The sequence below is a fragment of the Crinia signifera genome, chromosome 5 (genome assembly GCF_055691185.1).
Source record: "Crinia signifera chromosome 5, ASM5569118v1, whole genome shotgun sequence".
Taxonomy (NCBI): Eukaryota; Metazoa; Chordata; class Amphibia; order Anura; family Myobatrachidae; genus Crinia; species Crinia signifera.
The window spans coordinates 33,530,676-33,546,176 of record NC_139221.1 but is presented as its reverse complement, the minus strand read 5'-3'; the positions used below and the strand labels follow the sequence as shown (position 1 = coordinate 33,546,176).

Sequence of the window (15,501 nt, the reverse complement as noted above, 5' to 3'; positions counted from 1 at the left end):
GTCTGCAAACTATAAATGTTCTAAAACTGAATTTATGCACGCAGGGCCTTCTTTTCGTATTGGCTTAATAGGAACTTGCCCAGGGGCCCCATGTGTATAAGGGCCATATTCGTATAGCTGAGGATCCCCTTTTTCCAGGGATACCAGAATTTTGAAAATCGGCCCTGGGGAACTGGAGATATCCTACTTCAAACAGCAGTCCACATCCGACCTGTTAATTGCACTTCCCAGTCATATTTCTTAGGTTCTCTCTGACGTAGAGTTTCTGGGAGTATATTTCAAAAGCTGGGACTCTCCCCTTTCTGTCGACACTAGTGGCTTGTCTCTATCATGCCCAGAACCAGAGATATCAGCCTTCAAGCAGCCAGTCCCTGCTCCAGCTCCAAACGTCTGGTGTACAGTTTTATATTTTTGTCAATGGATTGCTCTGGCTCCTGATCTCTGATCCCCAAGTTCCCAGCACCTTCTGAAAGTTGGGACTTTTTATACTATAGGCCAGGGGTGGCCAAACCTGTCCTAAAGATCTACCAACGGTGCATGTTTTCCAGGTAACCTGTGGATCTATAGTAGGAATGAATGCAGCATGTTTTAAAATGTGACAGTTGGTAATGACTACAGCTGTGCACCAGCTAGGTGGCCTGGAAAACGTGGACCGTTGGTAGATCTCGAGGACCGGTTTGGCCACCCCTGCTATAGGCTAAGAAATCTATTTCCAGATAATGGCGATATCTGCAGTCAAACAAGCTGCCCTTCCACCGGAAAATGACGAATATTAAGCCCACTCAATTATACAACCCTCCCCTGCATATAAAACACCCCCTACCTCCCTAGAAGTCATTTACAAGGGACCCTTCATTCAGCTCAGTGCCCCCTTCCACACATTAGTGTTCTCCCTCCCTCCCTCCCTCCACCTGTGCAGTAAAGGAGTAATTAGCAAGTTACGGTACTTGTATACTATCATGGCTCCCATCGCATGCCATGCGATGGCATGCGAAACGATGTGATTTTTGCGGGTTTTTAATGCATTTGTGAAAAAAATCGCATGCGATGCCATTTTTCACAAAAATGGACATGGACATGTGTTCAAATCATGTAAAATGCACCCCAAATGTCATTTTTCACACTGTATCACCCCCACTATCAACGCCAACCCGAAGCGTGGCGAGCGCAGCGAGATGTATTTATAAAACTTTGGGGGATTTGTTTTGCTTTCCTTGGTTTATCGCTTTTCTGTTTCCCTTTTAGCTGCCTTGATTTCTTTTTTACAAATTTTATTTAACTCTTTGTACTTTGTGTATGCCTCATCTCCCCCATTTGCTTTATGTAATTTAAAAGCTCTTTTCTTATTGTTTATTGCTCCAGGGCGCCACACAAAACTAATGCTTGTAGCTGTTCAGTATATGTGGCTAACTAGGCGGACTTAAAAGGAGACTGTGTTTTTCATCGGCCAATCATGAACAACTCTGTATACCAATGGAAAAGTTCCCCTTCTACTTAGAATGTAGATACGCCCAAATGACGGGGCTATTACACAGTGTTAAAAAAGAAACATTGGGTTTCACTTCTGATGAAGGACAATAGTGTCCGAAACGCGTTAAGTGTGTGAGGGTCCCTTCTGGTGTTGCTGCTTGGTGATCCCGTTTCCTGGACATCTGGATCCTTGAGCCGGCACTTGGTTTCCAGTGATCTCCCTTTACTCCATCGTGGAAGTGCTATACTTCATATGGAGAGACTAAAGTTGGACGGAGAGTCCAGCTGTTATTGCCTTGTGGAATTATAAAGTGCGCCTTATGCATCATGTGTTTGTGAGTGCACTTTGTTGAATAAAATAATTTCTACCTTTGAAGAAATATTGCACTAATTGTTGTTTCTTCATATCTCCAATTATCTTCATATCTCCAATTATCTTATATATCTTAAATTGTGGAGTTTTTGGGGATTATTTTACAGATTGTTTGAAGACGATTCCCCTTTATTGGGATATATGGAACAATAGATACCTGTTCTATAAAAGTTATGTATTTTACTTCATCTTAAATTATATGGTGTTGTTATACATTTAGAAATTGGAGGTAGCGCTTATGGGTTTTGAATGATTTTTCCTACACAACTATTCTTTTTGGTGATTGACAAACACCATTATCATTTGTTACCCTAGCTGCACATCCTTCTTAGCGCTGGTTTTCTAGAAAAAAAAATTGTGAAACACTCCTAGAAAATCCAACCTGTCTGAGCTGGGTTCATTGTGATCAGCGTTTTCTGTACAAGGTGCATTATACCGGGGATCTGGTATGAAGTGCATTCAGCCATTCCCTGTGGTTTTATTTTGTGAAGACTGAATTTTGGGGACTAATAAAACCTGTATTTTATATATTGCACAATATACATTTATTTCTCCTCTGCGCACACAGACAATATTGATCAAAATTAAAGAAGCCTTTATGTACCATCGCATAAGGGGATTTATGCTCCATCTTTTCAGCTTTCTATGCCGGTACCTATCAAGGCAGGCCACTATTTCAGGACCATATCATCCTTCTTTACCTGGGGGATCAGTTATTTTATTTATTACACCATGGGGCTAATTCGGCATGGATCAGTGAATCGGCAAATCAAGCGACTATAGAACAACTGTGCATGCGTACCATACACATCGCGCATGCATGATGCGAACCAGCGACAAAAAATGCGTGTGGATTCTAAGGGCAATCCTCTCACAGTTAGAATGACTGGAAGTAGATGTTGGGGGTGGTAATCTGCCATTTTCTGGGTTTGGCAGATAAAAAGAAGGCGTGCCCAGACATTCTCAGGGTGGGTCTGTGAGGTCAGTGCTGACCACTTCCAGTCTGTCTCAGTCGCAGATTAGTGGAAGCCTCAGTGATACCCAGATTTGCACAGACGGCAAAGTTTCTTCAATGTTTCGGGAATTGCGTATGGATTTGCGAGTGGATAGCGATTAGTGATTTATTCTTAATTCTCTTGCTATTTAGCATGGGGCGTTTTTTTTCTTATGACTGGGTGTCGACTTGCAGAAAACTGCAACTGAAGATATCCAATGATTAATACACCCTGAGGAAGAACCTTTATTTTAAACGCATTGGTGTTATCTTGGAGGACTCTTTCTGGACTATCTGATGCAGCTAATCATCCTTTCTGATGACGGGTGAGCGGGAGATCATTATCCAGATGTGGTGCCTAACTTACCTGTGCTGTTAGTGATCCTCAAATATTTTTAAACTTGCTGTTTTTATGGAATACATAATTTTAAAATGAAGGAACCATTTTTATGGTATTTGGAGAAAACATGCCAATAAAGAAACCTTTTGGTGAACTTGTGACAGAATTTTCTGGTGTCGTTTTACACGTGCCTAAAGTAGAGGACAAGATGTCCATATAAGAATTACCAAAGAAACCTTTACGTGAGCACATCTCACTGTATTTAGGGGAGTTATGTTGGAGTCACAGATTGATAGTGTGGTATAGAACTGGAAATACTGTTAATCATTGGATATCTTCACGTCCTATCTCTCTGAGATCCAGTGGTGCCAAACAAGGGGTGAGAGACAGAAAAGCAGAGTTGAAAGGAACAGCGCCTGGGAGCTGTACACACTTGGAGTTTGTCTTGTGGTTCTGTTAGTGGTTGGAATCCTGTATATTCCTGGCTGCAGTTTGAGGTGCCAACCTGTGCAATGTGTCTTTCCTGACATGGGGACTGATTCAGACCCCATTGCTGATCTCCAAAACTTGCTACTGGGTGATTTACAGGGATCTGGGCATGCTGGTGCATGCAAAAGCACTTAAACTATGCTCCTGCTGTGACCGCAGTTTAAGTATTGATGGGTGGTGGCAACAGGCCATTGCGAGGGCAGCAATGTGGTGGTATGTGGGAGAGCTTTGGGGGAGGGCTGAAGCTGTGTGACATTATAAGTGGGCGCTGTGGCTCCAAACATGGCTCCCTGCACCTGGCTTTGTAGCTAGACTGCGCAGCCAGGGAGCAGCTGGGGTTGTGCAAGAGCTCCCTGCGTAGCATAGTGCTTGCACTTTAGAGATGTGCCCGTAAAATTTTGCGGGCACATTGTGGGGAGTGATTCAGCATGCGGGCGGCCTTGCCCTTTTCTGGATGCCCCCCCCACGGTCTAATGCTGGTGGTTGTAGTTTGATGAACTTCTGAACCATTGTGGGCCAGTATACAGGCACCACTGTGTACATTTATTGTATTATATCAGGGCTGGGCAACACCAGCCCTCCAGATGTTGATGAACTACACATCCCAGGATGCTTTGCATTAGTTTTGCTACGTGGCCATGCTGAAACTGATGCAGGGCATGCTGGGATGTGTAGTTCATCAACATCTGGAGGGCCGGAGTTGCCCAGCCCTGTATTATATAATACCCAACGCTAGATCAACAAATAACACAATCATTAATTTTTTTTTAATTCAACTGCAGATGTTAATTTATTGATGTTATATACGAGTTGATGTTACTCGATGTTATATAAGAGTTGATGTTACTCGATGCTTTTGATGTTGATGAGACTCTGTTGGTAGAAGTGTGCGCTGAAGAATATACAATAGATAAAGTGCTACGGTTCTATAAGTAAGGAACTGCTGTAAGAAAGTGTTCTTGCAATAGCTACAGCTAATAGCTAATACAGGAACACTCTCTTGCAGCAATACCTCACAACTAGAACCTCAGATGAAGCAGCACTCTAGGTATACTGTAAGGAACTGCGGTGAGAAAGGGTTCATGTACTAGCTACAGCTAATAGCCAGTACAAGAACGCTCTCTTACAACAGTACCTCACACCTAGAACCAGCGCACACAGGGCCTGCATCCTCTTATTCGGCAGTTGAATCCGCGCCACGACAAGGATCTAGATAGAAAGATAAATAAAGGACATTATATTTCGGGATGTGGGCATTTTGTGCAATTGTACGACACATATAGATAACTGTAGGTTTTCTCACCTTCTATGTCGATTTCTCTGTCATCAGATCTGTTAATAGATAATGAGATAATTGAAGCTTCAGCTTGAACATTTATAAAACGGACAATAAAAGAAATAACACAATCCCTACCTTTTGAATACCCAGTAACACAGGAGGAATAATACTGAGAAAAAGCCAAGCAGGGATACGATACCGATAACGGTGTAGATGACGATGGTGTTTATTTTCGTCTGCTTCTTTAATCCCTTCTCAAGTATGGCAATCTTCTTCTCCAGGGCTTTGATGGCTGAATTGGTAAAAAAAGATTACTCTCGTTAATTCATAAAAATGATACATTAAACAAAGGCAGAAAAGAGACATAAGGGATCATAATGTCGACAGTGCCTGGGTTGATGGTCAATAGGTCAACAAAAGGTTGACACTGGAAAATGGATGACACAAGCAAAAGGTTGACATGAATTTACCCTGACATGGATCCCTTCGCTCACCATGCTCCAAGCCAGGTACATTGCTCCGCTACTGCTGCACTCGGCACACTTGCCATTCCTAATCGTAGTTCTCGGAGACGGTAAAGTATCAAAAGAATCCAAAAATAAAATAAAAATCATGAAAAACTTAAGACAACCTTTTTCATGTGTCATTCTTTTGTATATTTTGACCATGTGACAGAATATGTGGATGTGTGTCTTCACCACAATGAAAGCTTGGAATGGCATTTTATTACCCATGTTGACTCAAGTCTGACGTGTGCAGTATAGAGAGTGATCATGTTTTTATTGAGCAAATGTTAAGCCATCGGGGGAATAATGATAGATTTTCCACGGATCTAATACGTCAGCAGAACTAAGATACATGCAGTAATATATGCTGGGCCCAAGCGGTCACTGGTAACACCGTGGGGTAAATGTAATAGGGCACGTGAAGCAGGAGATGCAGACCTTCATGTGGGTATGCAGTGGGTATTTTAAAGCAGCACTTTTTTACAAGACAGAAACTAGGTTGGTTTCACCTGACAAATGATTGCTGCTTTAAAAAACACAGGCTCTCTCGCACCCTATTACATGTACCCCTAGTACAGGTACTGGAAGCGGGAACAATTCACGATGTCTCTAGGTTACCTCTTTTAAAATTGTGTGAAGCAGATTAATTCTGCATAGCTCAGAGGCCTGACAGATATGTTATATGACTGATATGTGCAACACACAACAGAACACAATCCAGCAGGTTCTCTCATTTTCTTATTAACCATATGTTTATTTACCTGGCGCGATGTCCATCACAGATGTAAGTGAGGATCTTGTTTTACCGGGGGGCTCTGAAACACATAAGAAGAAACACATTAAAGTAATTTTGTAGTTCCATATCTGCAGCATAAGAACTGTACAGCCATAGGGGTAACACAGAAATGGCTCCATTTCCTGTCACATGGGCTCAGGTAATCCACTGAGGAGCCTCTCTCTGGACTTTCAGTTAGGCCAGTGGTGCTCAACATGCGGCTCTCCAGCTGTTGTGGAACTACACATCTCAGCATGCCCTGCCATTGAGCACACCCCTAATAGCAAAATTGTGGCAGGACATGCTGAGATGTATAGTTCCAAAACAGCTGGTGGGCTGCATTGGGCAACCTGATTCAGGCCATTATTTGCAATAATTCCCTATATTTTTGGTCTGCGCTATTACAGCTCTGCAGTCTGTAGCGCTATAATATTCTTATTGCAGAAATGGGCATATCCTTCATTGTACTGTATGATATGTTATACTCAATAATAAGAGGGATTATTTGAATAACTTACTTTGCTTTGATGGATCGTTCTCCAATGAGCCGCCGGCGGATGAATCTGGAGCAAAATGAAAAAACACCAACAGCTGTTATACAGAAGTGCACATACACTGATACTGTTATTACACCTCATTCATACAACTTAACTAAAATAATAAATTGGACAACAGAAGTATGGCATGAAAGGGGGCAGCTTTTTATATTCTTAAAGGGATTCTTAAAGGTGGCCTATTTTGAAATAAAGGCCCACATACACTAGAACGATTTTGCACAATTTCATCCGATGTTGCTATTTCAGGCTGATATATCGACTGAAAAATGCCACATCATTTGTGTTTTCCATCCGATCCGATGCGCGGAGTGTCGGATAGGAATCACTAGGTTGGTCATACTGCCTCTGTGATTCGTGGAAATCAGATGGAAAAAGGAGTGCTTTTTGCACATGCGATATATCGTATGTGCTATATCGCAGGAAGTTTGACTGATGTTTCCAGTCCCCCCTATCCCAACCCATCAGATATATCTTTTGGTTCATTTGTATACCATAAGATATACCGTCTTTCCCCGATAATTAGCCCTACCCCGATAATAAGCCCTACCCCAGATTTTGGACGCTGGTCCAAAATAAGCCCTCCCCCGAAAATAAGACCTACCATTTTCCCCATGTAAATGTGTGTACACCTAATGTGTAGCCTCCGCTCATCCCCCGCTGACTCCCGCTGCCCCCCGCTGACCCCCGCTCACTTACCAGCAGCACCGCAGCTCCCGTTCCCAGGGATGCATTGCGGTAGGCGCAGCGTGACGTCACGCCGCGCACATCGCGCCGCGCACATCACGCGGCTGACTGACTGGCTGGCTGCTGCTCACCACACCACGCCATCAACGAACTTCAAAAAAACAGGTGGGGTCATGTAAAATACCGACACAAATTGTGGGGCATTTCATAAAGGCAGTGGGGAATTTATAAAGGCGCAGGGGGGGGCACATTAAATTGTGGGGCATTTCATAAGGTCTAGGTCAAGGTCTATTAAAATAAGCCCTCCCCCGAAAATAAGACCTATGGTCTTTTTTGAGGGAAAAAAAAAAATAAGACAGTGTCTTATTATCGGGGAAAGACGGTATATCATGCGATTTATCTCATGGAGATATATCTTATGAAAAAATTATACCAAAGTACCAAATCGATTGGAATCACTCCCGGGAAGGTCCAGGGGGAGTTCAAGGGAAATTGCATTCAATTTCAGCGTCAGATATATCGTAGTGTATGGGGGCCATAACTGAAAAAAATTGTCCCTCAACTATCTATGGTGGGAGGGAGAAGAAGATATATTTATAAAATATAAAAAAGACAAAATCACATTTGTAAGATAAATAGCATAAAAATAAATCAAAATTGACCAAAGGGCCATCTGCCCTCATGGCCAAGGATCGACCTTCTGCCAATATCCTTGACCATCAACCAACTCCTAAGGCAGGCATGTCCAAACTATGGCCCTCCAGCTGTTGTGAAACTACACATCCCAGAATGCTTTGCAATAGTTTTAGCATTCCCTAATAGCAAAACTGTGGCAAGGCATGATGGGAATTGTGATTTCACAACACCTGGAGGGCCATAGTTTGGACACGCCTGTCCTAAGGAAAGTGCTCCTCACACCTCTGTTATGTAAAAATAACCATATAAAAATAAAAAGAGGGCCATCTGCCCAGCATGACACAACTTGAGGCAACAGCTTAACTAAAGTGGCTTATGGGCCCACCTGGAGCGGTGATGCTCTTATTTGAAAAACTGTAACCACATCCAGTCACTTTCTCCAAAGGAGCTGCATCAAAGTAAGCATCAAAACTACCTGCCCCTTTTACTCAACCCGACCAATTGGAATAAATCACCATCTAAAGGTGTCCCTCCCTCAAGAAAATGTAACCCCCAATATCTGAGGCATGTCAGCATAGGCTGGAAGGCAAACAGGGGTACCTAAAAGTTAAATGGTTATTATATAGCTGTACTTACCGTCTACTGCAGGGCTGTTGTCATAGACCTCTGCATACATTGGAGCTGGGGGAACATGAGAAAACACAACAGCTGTTATACAGAAGTGTACATACACTGATACTGTTATTACAGTTACATGGTTATTATAGCTGTACTTACCATCTTCCGCAGGGCTGTTATTATTGCCCGCGTCATACATGGGTGCTGGGGGGACATGAGAAAACAACAACAATTTAAGGACAGTTCATGACAATTCTAGTTGTTCTTGCATTATGATATAAGCAGTTATAGTAGGAAAGTGGATCCCAAACTATGAGCCGTGGCACCCCGTGGTGCCTCAGGACCCCTGCAGGGGTGCCTTGGCTTGGTGGTCCAGTACCAATTCAAATTATTTATGGCCAATGTAATAGGCAAAAACACTGCTAGTGGATGGCAATTATACAAATATGTGGACAAACAGAAGCAAATATTCTACCTAACCACAATGTTAAACCTTATTATTAAATATGTAGATATGGCTGATATAAAAACTCTCTCTCTCTATATATATATATATGTATATATATGTGTGTGTGTGTGTGTGTAAATAAATATAACATGTAGGCAAAAAAAAAGAAAAAATAACTAAATGTACCTGATGTTTCGCCTCCATGTGCAACATCTGTAATTAAATAGGCCACAAATAGGAGGAGGAAAGTAATGCGCTCCATCCTCTCTCGCCTCAGTATACAGAAATGAGGCATTCTATGTTTGGTGTCTATTATGACATCACACCATTATGATGTCACTACGTTCTATATGAGGCATTCTCTGTTTGGTGTCTATTATGACATCATAGGATACCACAGGAAGTAGGAGGAAGAGAACATGAATGGCACTACATAATATATATATACATATATATATATATATATATATATATATATATATAGTGTCCAAGTCTGCCGGCACTCAGCGTAATAGACAACGGTCCCCGGTGCCCAAAGAAGGCTAGTACATACACTCCAAAGGAAAGAATGGCACTCGAGAGGCAATTTATAATGCAAATCAGAAGCATATATTGTCAAGCTTTCGGGGACTTAAACCCCTTCTTCAGGACAAACACCTACAACGATATATATATATATACACATACAGGTAGATCCGGCACTCCCAGGGTTAAAATTTGCAGCTTGTTCTGGTGCCCTTCCAGCGTATACAGCAATGCAGACGGGATTGTAGCAGGGACGGCACTCTGAGACTTCATAAAGATTTTCAAATGCTTTTATTGCATGTCAACACACCGACACAGTGTTTCGAGCTGCTGCTCGTCCTCAGGGGACGAGCAGCAGTCTCTATATATATATATATATATATATATATATATTTATTTGTGTGTGTATAGATAGATACATTATATATGTGATATAAATGTAATGTGTAGGCAGATAAGAAGATAAGAAGAAATATACTGTATATATAATATATATCTGTGTGTGTATGTGTATACTGTATGTATTCTGTATCTATCTATACGCTGTATCTATCTATCCTATGTTGTATCTTTTTATCTATCTAACTTGAGTTGTATCTACATCTATCTATCTGTCTGTCTGTCTGTCTATCTATCTATCTATTTATCTATCTATCTAAATGCCGCACACACACACATATATACATACACACACAGGGTTATAAATAGATAGATATAGCAGATATAAATATACTCTCTCTCTCTATATATATATGCGTGTGAGAAATAAATATAACATGTAGGCAGATAAGAAGAAATAAATAACTTAATGTACCTGATGTTTCGCCTCCATGTGCAACATCTGTAATTAAATAGGCCACAAGTAGGAGGAGGAAAGTAATATGCTCCATCCTCTCTCGCCTCAGTGTACAGAAATAAGGAATTCTATGTTTGGTGTCTATTATGACATCACACCATTATGATGTCACTACATTCTATATGAGGCATTCTCTGTTTGTTGTCTATTATGACATCATCCCATTATGATGTCACATATGATACCACAGGATGTAGGAGGAAGAGAGCATAAATGGCGCTACATAATAAATATATATATATGTGTGTGTTGTGTATATATATATATATGTATATATATATTTGTGTGTATAGTTACAATATATATATATATATATATATATATATATGAGAGATAAATGTAATGTGTACAAGAAGAAATATACTGTATATATAATATACATCTGTGTGTGTATATACTGTATGTATTCTGTATCTATCTATATGCTGTATCTACTGTATCTATACGCTGTATCTATCTATCTTATGTTGTATCTTTTTTATCCATCAACTTATGTCGTATCTATATATATATATATATATATATATATATATATATATGTATAGGATTATAAATAGAAAGATATAGAAGATGTAAATACTCTCTCTCTCTCTCTCTCTCTCTCTCTATATATATATATATATATGCGTGTGAGAAATAAATATAACTTAGGCAGATAAGAAGAAATATATTGTATACATAATATATATTTGTGTGTGTATATACTGTATTTATTCTGTATCTATCTATCTTATGTTGTATATTTTCTATCTATCTATCTATCTATCTATATATATATACAGGATTATAAATCGAAAGATATAGAAGATATAAATATACTCTCTCTCTCTCTCTCTCTCTCTCTATCTATAAATATATATATATATATATATTATATATATATATATATATATATATATATGGACGTTGGTGCGGCACTCGGTCATATACTAGTCAGAAGTCAAGCTGCTGTGCAACGTTTCAGTTTTATTAACTGTTTTCAAGCCAAGTGCAAATAGACAAAACAAACATTTAAATACCTGCATGCCTGCGGCTCTCACCGGGGGGGAACGCCAGCGTCAGCACAGGAACGCCTCTCAGGCGCGTAATCACGCTGCTGGTGACGTCTTGTCGTCAGCGGGTCCGTCTCCTCGGGAGAAGCGTCATTGTTGCTAAGCAGCCAGTTCCCAGCCAGCAGGCACCCAGCACCTACTGAACTGTATCCAGACCTGTATGGCCGTGGCAAGCATCTAGTAGAGAGTCCCACTTGGTCCTCTCTATTTGTTTTTAATTGCACTATTTGGCACCGTGCACTTTAGCCCGGCTGGGCATCCATCTTGCAGGTTGTGCAAGCAGGATTACAACAAGCTGAGCAGCCGTCTGGGCATTACAGCACTACATATCAGCTCTTCATCACCATGGCGGCTGAAGAATCGATAGCACAGATTAGTCATCTGCTGCACCCAGTGGGAGACATATATTCCTACTCCGAATCGGAGGCAGAAGCGATTGTCTGCGAGAAAGGAATCGATGACGAGATCGAAGCAAGCTCTAGTGATACCATCTATAGGGATTGGGTGAGGTTGAAAAAGAAGGAAGTGGATTTTCACCTGCACTGTCTATCCCTAAGCGACTACTATAAATTAAAATTCATTCCTAGAGGCTTCAGGGTAAAGAACTGCCCAACGATTGGACGCCACGACCCAGCTTTTTGTAAGCGATGGGTCGCTATTGTTAACAAATGCGCCTTCGACCTTATGTTGTTAGTCATCGACCAGTCATCAAAAGAACTGGAGAAGATTAAATCAAAAATATCAACCTTCGAGACAACACATGTACCCACCCTCGCAGCAGATAAAGAGACCGATTGGCAAGCACAATTACAAGTGCAAATCTCGCAATATAAAAGAGACTTAATAAAATTCAAAAAAGAAAAATTACAGAAAGTAACTACAGATTATGAAAGGCACACTGTTTACAAATGGCTGTCAGACCCAAATGCCTCTGACCAACGCCGTGTTCCATTCTTTCGGCGCAATAGAAAGCCATACAACCGATTTGACACTGCATCATCTTAAGAAGGGGGCAGCTCCAACTCAGAGGTTGAAGGACCTTCTACATCAGCTGCGGCCCCTTTAGGAGTTACCACGAGGGCAAAAATTGGAGGCCCAAGAGGAGGTACACGAGGCGTGGTAAACAAAATAAAAGGCAGAGGCAGACCAGGCAGACCGCCGAAGCTGAGGTAGACACTATTTACAACTTATCTTCCTACGAGTTATCATCCAGCGAGACCCAGCTATTAAGTAAAGCACTGTCTTTTATACCCTCAAATAGTTTTGACCAATTCCAATGGAATGTGGAGAAACATGCCCTCAATCGCAAACTTTGTTTGAAAGAATTCTTTTTCTCACGTCCCCCTGAAACTAGCATGACCAAGGATACACAAAGTAACCCGGAAAGAAAACTTCCAGACAAACTCAAAAAATATTCTCCTCCATCTACCTTTGACCCACTATCAAATAACCCCAGCATAAAGACTTTCACCAGAATGCTGGATGGCGAGGTCAAGGAGCTTAATAGCAAATCCAAGCAGCATCACCACAATCTATCCCCATCAGAGCGACAGGCATTGAAAACTTTATCAGAAAATAAAAGCCTGGTCATTCGACCGGCAGATAAAGGCGGGGGTATAGTCCTTCAGGACTTACGGGACTACAGAACCGAAGCTGAGCGCCAATTAGGAGACACTGATGTATATCATCCTCTCCCACGTGACCCCACGACTCAGTGTAAAAAGGCACTGATGGAAGTACTAAAGGAAGCCGTGGATTCAAATCTCATAGAAGCCGCGTGGATACCAGCCCTGGTGCCTTAATTTCCCCTTGTGCCGTTGTATTATACTATTCCAAAAATACATAAAAACGCTGAGAGACCGCCAGGCCGCCCTATCATAGCGGCCAGAGGTTCCCTCCTGCAGCCGGTCGCTACTCTGCTAAACACCCTGCTACAACCATGGATTGTGCAAGAACCAAGCTTCTTGAGGGACACTGGACAGTTCTTGTCAAAACTCAGTGACATTCCTCTCATACCAGATGACTGCTGGCTAATTGGGATTGATGTAGTTAGCCTATACACATCGATCCCACATGAGTTTGGGCTGCAAGCCGTTAAAAAATTTCTCTCTGCGAGAAAAGCATTTTCCGAGGAACAAATTGTGGTGATCATCAAACTTTTGAAATTGATTCTATACTACAATTTCTTTATTTACAACGATAAGTTTTATCTGCAGGCACGGGGCTGTGCTATGGGATCTAGCGCAGCTCCGTGCTATGCAAATATTGTCATGTATGTTGTAGAGGAACAGCTGTTTTACAGTAACCCCACTATGATGAACAATTCACTGTCATTTAGTCGCTATATAGACGACTTGTTCATTGTATGGAAGGGTTCCAAAGATATGTTTGAACATGTTTTGCAGGATTATCATGCTTTAGGGGGCCCCATTAAATTTACATACTCCATGGACCAAAAGTCCATTAATTTTTTGGACGTCCAAGTGGGAATCCAATCCAACAAAATAACCACCACTGTTTTTACTAAGCCTACCGACAGGAACCTTTTATTACAGGCATCCAGCTGTCATCCCAAGTCCCTAATTAGAGGACTACCATATTCCCAAATGGTTCGCATCATGCGCATCAACAACGACAGAACTCTGGCTATCAATCAAATAGATGCACTGATTGATAAACTACTGTCCCGAGGATACCCACTTCCCACATTGGTCACAGCCAAAACCCGGGCCTTAAAATTAGATCGCATGTCCCTTCTTGTCACTCACCCTAAAAAAACACAGGAAGGTATTTTACCGTGGGTCAATCGCTATAACACAGCATCCCCGGATATACAGCAAATTGCTAAGAAGCATTGGCCCATCATCTCCTCTGATGCATCCACAGGCCTAGCCAATACCAGGCTCATGCCATGCTACTCCCGTGGTAAGAATCTCCGCTCTTGGCTAGTCAAAACTGACATAGCCAAACTTAAACCTGAAATCACTTCCAGAACTTTTCTTCCCACTACTAAATTAGGTTGTAGCAGATGTGGGTGTGTAACTTGCCAATTCTTATTGGCAGGTGACACCTTTCAACATCCACACACAGGACATACATATAAAATTCGCCACAAACTTAATTGTGAATCCACCTTCACAGTATACCAGGTCATCTGTCCTTGTGGCCTGGTATACATAGGTAAAACTGAGAATAAGTTTAAAATACGCATGACAGCACATCGGTCAGCTATACGTAATGCAATTACGTCTGGCCAAAGCGAGCAACCAGTAGCTCGCCATTTTATGGAAGCTCGTCACCCGCTCAATAGTCTGCGCTATCGCATGATAGACACTATTCCGCCCTCTATCAGAGGCGGTAATAGGGGGCTTAAATTAATCCAGTGTGAAAACCGCTGGATAGCTAGGCTTGATGTCATCCAACCTAGGGGATTAAATGAGTACATCTCATATAATTGCTTTCAGTAAAGCACATCACGCATCTATAATGCTCATAGCGTAATCAATATTACCCCTGGATGACACACTAGCAGCTTGTTGTTATAACCTGTATCTGAACATGCATATCATCTTTGTACAGCACGGTACCAATGTTTTTAATTCTGTATTGCAGTACTTCCTGACGGCGTCTGCGTTGCTTAGCAACAATGACGCTTCTCCCGAGGAGACGGACCCGCTGACGACAAGACGTCACCAGCAGTGTGATTACGCGCCTGAGAGGCGTTCCTGTGCTGACGCTGGCGTTCCCCCCCGGTGAGAGCCGCAGGCATGCAGGTATTTAAATGTTTGTTTTGTCTATTTGCACTTGGCTTGAAAACAGTTAATAAAACTGAAACGTTGCACAGCAGCTTGACTTCTGACTAGTATATGACCGAGTGCCGCACCAACGTCCATATACCA

At 41.7% G+C, this 15,501-nt stretch overlaps 1 long non-coding RNA gene across 1 annotated transcript; it reads right to left on the bottom strand.

The window, feature by feature from the left end:
• Positions 1–5,076: 5,076 nt before the first annotated feature.
• LOC146005686 (uncharacterized) lies at positions 5,077–8,821 on the bottom strand. The gene is made up of 4 exons (XR_014444048.1): positions 8,740–8,821; positions 6,745–6,789; positions 6,213–6,266; positions 5,077–5,237 (listed from the first exon to the last, which is right to left on the bottom strand). It is a non-coding gene; the product is annotated as an uncharacterized LOC146005686 (long non-coding RNA).
• Positions 8,822–15,501: the final 6,680 nt, after the last annotated feature.